Source organism: Lipotes vexillifer, unplaced genomic scaffold (assembly GCF_000442215.2).
Source record: "Lipotes vexillifer unplaced genomic scaffold, Lipotes_vexillifer_v1.1 scaffold79, whole genome shotgun sequence".
Lineage (NCBI taxonomy): Eukaryota > Metazoa > Chordata > Mammalia > Artiodactyla > Lipotidae > Lipotes > Lipotes vexillifer.
Window position 1 is genome coordinate 1588242 of NW_006775678.1, and position 9667 is coordinate 1597908.

Sequence of the window (9667 nt, forward strand, 5' to 3'; positions counted from 1 at the left end):
GCTGAAGCATCTGCTGAGGGTCTGCAGATTGCTTCGCACCCTCCCTTCCCCAGCCCAGTCGCCCTCCATCCTCTGGTTGCTCATTAACTCATTAGAAGATGCTTTGATAGCAGCTGTTGGGGAGGTTCTGCTGTCTGTAGCTCAGGGTTTTCGAAGCACCTGCCTCAGCGTCACCTGGAGACCTTGGTAAACATCTGCTACAACATCCACCTACTAGGGCATCACACACGGTGCTTTTCTTCCACAGCATTTATCACAGCACCGGGGATCAAAGCACTACTTGTGCAAATCTTTGTGTAATGCCTGCCTCCTGCAGTGGACAACAAGCTCCATGGGGGCAGGCTGTGTCAGATTTTGCTTCCCTTCCTAGCCCCAGCACTCAGCTTGGGCTTTGGCACCTTGCAGGCATCCCAGTATTTGCTGGATGCTGAATGCATGGGTACGTGAGTGACCAAATAAATCAATTTGATGGAGAGCCAACCGGACACACAGAGACTTTCCTCTTGATGTACGAATTGTCCATGTAAAATGAAAGAAGGATTTGTCCCCAAATTAGGGCTGACGTGTAGGTCTAGGTGTCAGTATATGTGTGTAAATGCATGTATGTGTATACAAAGGAGGAGCTTCAGAGGAGGTGGCTGGCCGGCTCCTGGTCCTGTGGGGCTGCGTGTTATTAGGGTAAAAAAAGCACTGAGCTGGGAGGTCGAAGATCTGGATTCTGGTTCCACTCATGGATGCCCGGGTGATTGTGAGCACATCACATCTTCATCTGCAGAACAGTGGCACCTGTAGGGATCCTTTTAGTGCTGTGATCCTCAGATTCTGCATGTGAGGAGCGCTGTCTCACCGAACCAGAGACAAGATGCTGGCAGGCTGCCCTCTCAGCCCATTAATGCCGTAAATGATGTTCATTTGAAATATCTCCCCCTAAACCAAATGCTTCCTTAGCTTTCAAACCAAATGCTGCATCTCTTTCCTTGCACATCATTTTTGCCTTTTGGGACTTGGCTTGCCAGGTTTTCCTCTCTCATTCTCAGTCTCCTTGTGTCAGCTTTAAATTACGGACTCCCATCTGCAGTGCCAGCCACTGTTCCAAGCACTTGATGTGGATCAACTCATTTCACAAAGATAGAGTGCAATCCCACAAGGTTCTGCGCATGTATTTACAGGCCGACCTGAGGCATGTCAGTTTTGTATGTCATTGGTTGACAAGCTCTAGTGTGGCTGGATTTTACATTAAGGCCGCATGTTTTGAAAAGGTAACTTAAGCACTTGAATACTTAGGTGGGAATGGAAGACATCCTGCAGGGTCACTGCCCTAAAGTCAGTTATAATGTGCCAGGAAATAAACCTTCAAGAAATATTTGACAACAATATGAGATAATATATAAAGTGCTAAATCCCTTGGCATAATTTATAAGTCCTCCAAGCAGTCAGGGAAGGGAGAGTTGAATGGGAGCCTGTGCAACCCACGTGCTTGATGCTTATCTCTGAGTCTCCATGGCATCTTTACTTTCCATGAGGTCCTGTGACACAGCAAGAGCACGCAAGCCAGGTGTGGTGCCCTCAGGAAGGTGCTTCTGGAAGAACACGCTTCCACAGCCTCTTCTCTCCTCCCTGCCACACACTCCATTCTGATTTCTTTGCTACTTAAAAATGTAGACAACGTTACCTTGAATGAAGATATTAAAGTGCTATTTTTCTTATGATAAAAATGATGAAGCCTCATTCTAAAGATCTGGAAAGCATAAAGGAAACACCAAAAATAAAAAAAATCAGAACACACCCAACTCTTAGAGGTACGGTGGGTAAGTTAATTCTGCCTTCTTTCCCCCAAGTCATATTCCTTAAAGATATTTTCATAACCATGTTTCACTCTATGCCTGTGACATAGAGGAAGCTCTGAAAGGACGGGTCCTCTCCGCAGCCAGAAGAAATGACAAGTCTCATCCAACAGGCTCAAGAAAAACTTTCGCTTTGAGAGGAGGGACAAAGGTCAGCATGATGCAGGCCTGTCTCCATACACATTTCTCTCTACAATTTTGAAAGGGACTCAGAGTTGCAACCTAAAGGTTTTAGCCTGAATTCAGGTCCACGATGGGAATTAAAGAGGCAGGAACAGCCAGACTAACCAGATTATTCCCCTTCTAGCTAACCTGTGAAGATGCTTTGGAAAGATTTTTACATGAAATATCTTAGTTGCTCCCCTTTCTTTCCCATCAAACCTTTCCCTTTCACCCTCCTAGATCCACACAAACGACAGCTTTATTTTTTGTCAAGCTACACTTTATAAGTTTTCTTTCTTTTTTTTTTGTCTCATTAACTCCACTCCCTCGGTCTCCCCAGATTTTCCAATGATTAAAGTAGTGGGCTTTTAAAAAAGGCCTCCAATTAGCACCTCATCAGCTCCAATTAGAGGAGACAAAAGCCGTGTAAAGATAACTCAATGAGAGAGGCCCGCACAACCTCATGTAATCACTTAAGACAAGCATTGGGCATTCTCTTTGCTAACTGCGCTGGGCCCATTCACCTTTCTTTCTTCCTTTTGGATGCATTTAAGACTGTTTTGCTGGGAAGACAGGCCTCCCAGGAGTCTCATAATTCCTCATTCAGAGGCTACCTGTTTACAGCTCACAGAACCCAAGGACCTAAACAATCCTATATTGTCTACCTACTGCTTCCTTAAACTTCAGCATCCTTAATGGCCAGTTCTCTGTGACCACAGCATCAGTTAAAGGCTGGCTTTATACTCACTGAGTGTTCGCCTTGTACTGTCTTCTAATTATACGGGAGGGCAACAATGTATTTTTTTTTTTTTCAAGAGAGTTCTTTGGAGCAGTTAATTTGGTGCCTGTACTAAATGCCTCCAAACATTAATTAGGGTGGAAGGAACCCTAATTTCCTCTGCAGCTTTCAGCTTTCCCCTCTACTTACTTCCCTTGTATTCACATAGGCCTGGATGAGTCTCCATAATGAAATTACCTCATTAATGCCTTTATTCTTCACAGTAACTCATTCAAAACCAACCATTTAGCTTTAATTTAATGCTGTCAAAAGGAAAAAGGTGCATTCATGGCTTTGATTAGCAAAAAATTTTCCCCCCTAAGGGGCGGACAGATTTAAATTATGAAGATGGTAAGTAGTAAGTTATAATTGGGTACAAGCAGCACTTCAGGGAAGCTTAAATGCTTTCAAAGCTGGGCCTGGCCGGTCTGCAGACTATTAACTGTGTCCAGTGCCTTGTTCTCACTATTTGAATTGATGGCAACTTAACTATGAAAAAGAAAATGGGGTTTAATTTTTGTTTAATACACAGTGGGGTTGTATTTACCCACAGAGCAATAGCTTTTTGATGAGCTCAGCCTTTGTTCTCCTAATAATTTATTATCCATCCTTTCTAACATGAGTTTTGAAGGCACCGTGCATGTCCCTGTTTCTAGGCGAAAATAAACCCTTAAGTGCACAGACTGAGCAAGCGGGTTGCTGACCTAACACCTCAGCTAGGGCAGCACCAGGTACATGAGCTCTGATAATATGTTTCATAATGATCTTTTAAAAGTTACAGCACTTTGGGGATTTACCCCTTAAAAAAACTCATTCCTAGATGTTTTCTTATTTGATGCAAGGATCCTGTGAAGCAAGACTTAGATATTAAGTGCCTGGTGAAAAAGCAGGGGTTCGGGGAGTCTGAGAGATTTACTAAAAAATCATGGTTAGTGGCAAGTGCAGGACCAAAAGCCACTACACCTCAAGCTTGGGGTAACACGCAATACTCGATTTTGAGGATAGAGCTACTTTTTTGTAACATCCAGAGCATGAAGTTTGTTTACATTGGCTCAATCTCAATGTGTATATAAAGAAGACAGTTTATCTAACTAGGCTATACTATCCTAGGTGGAATATATATATATAGTATCAATCACAGAAACACATGGTTCATTGCATGTCAGTGAATCACAAATGGACGGAGAGGGTCTTTCTGGATGCAAAGTGGTGTTCAATTATTAAACACAAGCAACAAGAGAGAGAGAGAGAGAGAGAGAGAGAGAGAGGGAGGCCCAAGTAAGACCATGTAGCTTTTTCCTTCAAAACCTGAAATTATGTGACACAGCCATCAAAACAATATAGAGGCTCCGCAGTAAGTGTGGGACTTAGGGTCAGATCTGCTTTAAAAATCTCACCTCCATTGTGAACAGGTTACTTCTATTTTCTCAATCTGAGTTAATTCATTTGTTCAATGAGGATAGTAAAACCCATTTGTGAAGATAAGGAAACACATGAAAAGAGTAGACATTAATACAAGTGGCTTGCAAGTTTCAGAGAGTAAGCGTTGGGGAGGAAAAACTTTTCCTCTACCCTCTTAGATTCTGTACTTGAGGCCTGCAAGTAAATCTGACAACTGCTAGATTAACAAGAGAAAAGTCAGATTTCTATTCACAGAAAAATGTGACTCAAGGAGGAATTGGGGGCTTATATACCATTTTAATAGGGGATGGGGAGGGCACTTCTGGGAAAACAAATGACTTCTTAGAATAGGGTGGAGGGAGAGGGAGACAGGGCACTTAAGAAAAACAAATTACTTTTTAGAAAGATAAATGGACTCATGGGAGAATAGATGGGAGATATGATAGTTTTGTGGCAATGTTTGTTTGGGTGTGGTGCCAACTCCTCTCCAAGAAGAGAGTAGAGTTGCTCCAGGGAAGAGAATTTATGACAATTGAGTGCTTTTAGGTAGATAAGGGCTTTCAGGAACTTGAATGCTTTCAGCTCAAAATAATTTTTATGCCATAGTGGCTTATTCTGGACCCCTTCATAAGGAAAAATGGTATTAATAATAACTATTTATTGACCCAAGCTAAATGCCTTCCATAGCTTAGAAAAGTCCCAAGATGCATCAATTCATGTAGTTTTGCATTAATTCATATATTTAATAGTTATGGTTTATAAGATATTTTAAGTGACAACTGTTTTAAAACCACCAGATATTAAGCATGCCATTATTATACTTTATGCGTTTCTGAACACTTGAGATTATAAAATATTTGGACAACAAACAACAAATACAAGTAGTTCTGACCTTGTAGAAAATACCAAGAATGGGGAAAAATTTTATTTTCTACATCAGGTCTATGTAACTCTATCAGGATAATTTGCACATAGATAATTTGCGTATGTGAGGACCGATATTATTCTGGCCTTCAGTTATAATTCACTGGGCCTGGTCATTGTTGAAATGGCCACTGTATGCTCTTGATCAAGACCCTATTTTCTTGATTTGCAAACATGAAACAGTCAGGTTTTGGAAAAGCCGGGGAACGAACACCAGATCTTTTTTTTTTTTGCGGTACGGGCCTCTCAGTGTTGTGGCCTCGCCCGTTGCAGAGCACAGGCTCCAGACACGTAGGCTCGGCGGCCATGGCTCACGGGCCCAGCCGCTCCGCAGCACGTGGGATCCTCCCGGACCGGGGCACGAACCCGTGTCCCCTGCATCGGCAGGCGGACTCTCAACCACTGCGCCACCAGGGAAGCCCCGAACACCAGATCTTTATGCTAACTTCTCAGGGAAACTTTCGTTCATGTTAACGACAAGATTCTTTTATTTAAATCAGCAGAGTGGCTTCTCCTTCCCTATTTATGGTTACAGTGTGTACATGTGTGTTTGTGTGCGATATTGAAAAAGGTTAGACCTCAGCTGACTTGGATTGTGAGGCTTTCTCTCATCCTGACGTGTCAGACACAGTAATGTGGACAACACACCTCATTAAATGTAGTATGATCTGTAACAGGCACATCCTGGAGCCCTGCCCACATTTTCCTCACTCCAATAGTGCAGTTTTTAGACTTGACCTTGGGCTTTTGATACTAAAAGGGAAGGATTTGTGAAGAATCTTTTAATGCACTTCCTCTTAATTTAGGACCTTCTGTTGTCACATCACTAATATCAATAAATTATTACACAGTGTGATCTAGTTCTAGAATTAGAAACATATTATGTTAGGAATGCATTCTACATACGATTCCAAATTGCTTGAAGGTAACTGGAAAATAGACACTGTAATGGATTGACTTACATTTCCCCCAAACAGATATGCTGAGGTCCTTACCCTCAGTATCTGGGAATGTGACCTTATTTGGAAATAGGGTCATTGCAGATGTAATTAGTCAGGATGAGGTCATACTGGAATACAGTGGACGTTAATCCAATATGACTGGTGTCCTTATAAAAAAGGACAATTGGGGCTTCCCTGGTGGCGCAGTGTTTGGGAGTCCGCCTGCCGATGCAGGGGGACGCGGGTTCGTGCCCCGGTCCGGGAGGATCCCACATGCCGTGGAGCGGCTGGGCCTGTGAGCCATGGCCGCTGAGCCTGCGCGTCCGGGGCCTGTGCTCTGCAACGGGAGGGGCCACAACAGTGAAAGGCCCGGGTACCTTAAAAAAAACCCCAAAAACCAAAAACCAAAAAACGAAAACAAAAAGGACAATTGGACACAGAGACAGACACGCACACACAGGGAAGATGTCGTGAAGACACAGGGAGGATGCCACGTGAACATGGAGGATTGGAGTGATTCCGCTCCAAGCATCAAAGCTTGCTGGCAAACAAATGGAAGCCAGGAAAGAGGCCTGGGACAGATCCTTCCCCCTAGCCTTCAGAGGGAGCACCCCTGCCAGCGCCTCTATTTTGGACTTCTGGCCTCCAGAACTGTGAGCTAATAAGTTTCTGCTTTGTAAGCTACCCACTTTGTAGTACTTTGTTATGGCAGCTCTGGAAAACTGAGAGACTGCAATACAAACAGTTTTAGAATTGATTATTTAACCTCGTTGTAAGTAACGGGCTTTACTGCTATGTCATCATGATCATTAGTAATAGTAATTTATCATATAAATTATGTAAATATGCTCTTAGTAGAGCAATATTTAGTTTTCATTTATACAGTCCTTTTCTTCTAAAGATCTTCAAGCCATAAGTTTGATCATTGCTAGATATTTATTAGGAAAAAAATATATTTCTGAGGCACTTCTCTGACACTGCCCCCTCCCCCGCCCTCCAAATCAAATGTCATAGGTACAGGCTCCTTCAGTGTCTTGTCTTTACTCTGTGCTGTTGTTGACTATCGAGAATCATCAGGTGTCAAGGTGACCTTCTCACAAGCAGGAAGTCATTTTCATCTTTCATTCTTAAAATGAAGATAATATATGTACACTTCAAAAAATTATAGGAGAAACTATATATTTATAACCATTGATGGAACTAAGGAACCGAGGAGTAAGTGAAACTGTTCTCCATAAATAAGTTGAGAAACAGTTGGAAGTGTCTAGGTCAATGGCTGGGACATAGTAACTGCTTAATAGATACTCATTTTCATCCTTCCCTCTCCTCTGTTATACAACGGGCCTTTGCAATAGGTGTAACAGAAACAGAAGTCAGGCAGCAAATCTACTTGCAATCAAAGAGCTATGTAGGAGGTGCTTAAACACTTCGGTAAATTCTTTAGACAAATTTAAAATACAGGTGGTGTGAGCTTGTGGGTACATCAGAGCCAGCAGTTTCAAACAAGACTTTAAAAAACAGGTTAGGGACTTCCCTGGTGGTGCAGTGGGTAAAACTCCACAGTCCCAGTGCAGGGGGCCTGGGATCCATCCCTGGTCAGAGAACTAGGTCCTGCATGCATGCCACAACTAAAAGATCCCGCGTGCCGCAACAAAGATCCCTTGTGCTGCAACTAAGACCCAGCGCAGCCAAAATAAATAAATAAGTGAATAAATATTTTTAAAAATTTTATAAAAAACATAGGTTAGACATACCCAGTGCATGTGGATGTGGCCTCTTCCAGCTCTGAATACCTGTCGCCATGTTGTTCCTTTAAACACGATCTGCCTTGTATACTATTTGTTTATGTTTGTGAATGATCTCCTCTAACCGACTGTAAGCTCACAGAGGGCAGAAGCCATTTTATTCATACTTTGTTTTGGTCTATAATGACCTCACTTTGTACCCTGTCCCAAGTATTCTCATGCCTACCTTTTCTATGTTGTTTACATGTCTATCTTCTCCAACAACTTATGAACTTCTTAAGGGCAAGTGTAAACACACAGGTACATTCTCATTACCACATCCTGCTCTGGGGCACTCACCAAATTCATGTCCATTTCAAAGCCACTCTTGTTTTTGGCCAAATCTTCCTGTTCCTGTGCTGATTTCCTCCCTTGTGTCACGGCCAGGAATGCTAACTCCATGATTTTATTGCACACAAAGTGTTTCCACAGCATAACTCAGTACTGGGCATGTTGTAGGTCAGTACATAATTGTATGGATTACAGTTTAGCATATTAGAGTTATAAGTTGTGCAGTCCTGTGACATTTGATTTTCATAAAAGGTCAGTTTGTATATGGAGAGCAATGCCATGGTTGTATGGCAGTGTAGAGAGTGAGGGCAATTGATGGCAAGTGATACATACAGCTTTATTGCATTTCTCCTGTCCTTATCTAAACAATGAAAACAAAAATGCTAGCCACCCTTAAAAAATACCATATTTATCTTACAGAGGATAATTTTCCAATGACTAAATAAAACTGTGAGCCTTCAGGGGTATCCATCTCCTTTGATTGAAACTGGCTCATTTGATTCATACTAGATTAAGGGACCGTTTTGAAGAACATGGAGACAAGCTGTAATTATGCCCTGGAAAGCACACAATTTCATTTTCTTCACCATGGCTGCACTGGAAGGAACACTGAACACAGACCCCTTCTCCTCTCCCCTCCCTTCCTTCCTTGCTGCATCTGGTCAATTCTAACAAACATTCCTAATGACCAGGCTATATCGGCATTACCTAGTCAAGTAGCCCATTCAGTTTGCTCAAAAGAGCACAGACATAATCAAGCATTTGGCTGAATGCACAATTCACACTGAATAGGGCAAATATTTGGATTCAAGTATAGGTCAGCAGCAACCAATTGAAATATTGATAAAGGAAGCCTGTGGGAACTAAATGTACATAAAAGAAGGAAAAATGAAAGAGAAAAAAGGAGGTCCTTAAGGGGTGAGCCGGGGCAACAAGACCACAGGGGCGATTTCTCTCTTCCACAAGACTGTAGGTGGCTTATCTTGGGGGGTTAGCAAACCCAGCACTGATAGCCTGTTATTCTAGCTTCAGAAAGCGGTATGTTCAAACAGTTTTGTTTGGTTCCAAAGTGGAGTTCATAATTTCCTGAGAAAGTACTATGAAACTTTCTAATAGGAACCCCCGGCCCCTGCCCACATAACTTTATTAAGAGAATTAGGCTGGAGTCTCTTTGGTTTTTTATATTGGCCTATTCAGCCATCAGCTTGCACTTGGGTAGGTTTTATTGACTTGAAAACACTCCAGAGCACTGGGGCTCCCCTGGTAACCTCCTTGGTTACTCCAACCCCCATCATTCACTCACCCGTGACGCTCAGCAAATCCAGACCTCTGTGGCCCAAAGTAAATGTTTGTCACCCTCACAGCCCATGTATAATGCCTTGCTTTATGGATGGTTTAATTCTCAAACATCCACTCTGCATGTGGGCATTAATGTGCCCCAGTGCCACACTCAGCCACGTCCTCTTCCTCCTAAAAGGGTCAGAAATCCCAGTCTCCGACTTTACCAGAATACTTAGCTTTCTTAGCATCCCCCGCACCCCC